At 39.9% G+C, this 741-nt stretch overlaps 1 non-coding gene across 1 annotated transcript; it reads left to right on the top strand.

Moving 5' to 3' along the window:
- The first annotated feature begins 230 nt into the window (after positions 1–230).
- LOC113832551 lies at positions 231–333 on the top strand. Its single transcript, XR_003479853.1, has one exon. It is a non-coding gene; the product is annotated as a U6 spliceosomal RNA (small nuclear RNA).
- The last annotated feature ends 408 nt before the right edge of the window (positions 334–741 follow it).

Raw genomic sequence — 741 nt, 5'->3', positions numbered from 1 at the left:
ATATGACATACAATGTACATGAATAATTGTAACAAGAAAATAGAAAAACAGTCATGAAAGGACAGTGCAAAGGCAGGACTATCTCATGCATACTTATTCCATTGTTCATCCATCACAATGTCATACATAGGAGAGGATGAGAAATTTAGTCTAACTTTGGAAACATAGAGAGTAGGAAAACAAGTCTCTGACTCATAAGAGGAAACTAAAGTGGACTTAGGAACATAGGGGTGCTCACTTGGCAGCATATATACTAAAATTGGAACAATACAGAAGTTATCATGGTTCCTGCACAATGATGAATTGCAAACATGTGAAGTGTCCACATTCTTTTCAGATGGGGATAGGAAGAGGAGGGATCCAGTTGGGAGGATGAAGGGGAAGAGTGCTGAATTAAATGTCTGGAAAATGTAGAATTTCAGGGCGAGGTAGAAACCAAGTACAATGGAAACTTCCAAAATGCTACAAAGGATGGCCCCAGCTAAGACATACAGCTATATAGGATACATATCCTGAAATGGCCATGTCATATTATGAGTCAAGACTTCAAGTGGTGGGATTGGGACACCAAACAAGCCATATATATAAAAATTTGTCCTACCTACAAGATGTTCTTGGGTAGAGGCGGTTCATAAATTGTTGGATTGGCCAACAAATTGCATGCCTTGCAGGGATACCAAACCTGTCATTGTCTGGAGTGCCAGGACACAGAGCACAGGATAGAAAGAAATAGACTGGGGA

The sequence above is a fragment of the Cricetulus griseus genome, assembly GCF_003668045.3.
Source record: "Cricetulus griseus strain 17A/GY chromosome 1 unlocalized genomic scaffold, alternate assembly CriGri-PICRH-1.0 chr1_0, whole genome shotgun sequence".
NCBI lineage: Eukaryota > Metazoa > Chordata > Mammalia > Rodentia > Cricetidae > Cricetulus > Cricetulus griseus.
Note: the sequence above shows the minus strand (reverse complement) of the source record. Positions and strands in the feature narration are given on the sequence as shown.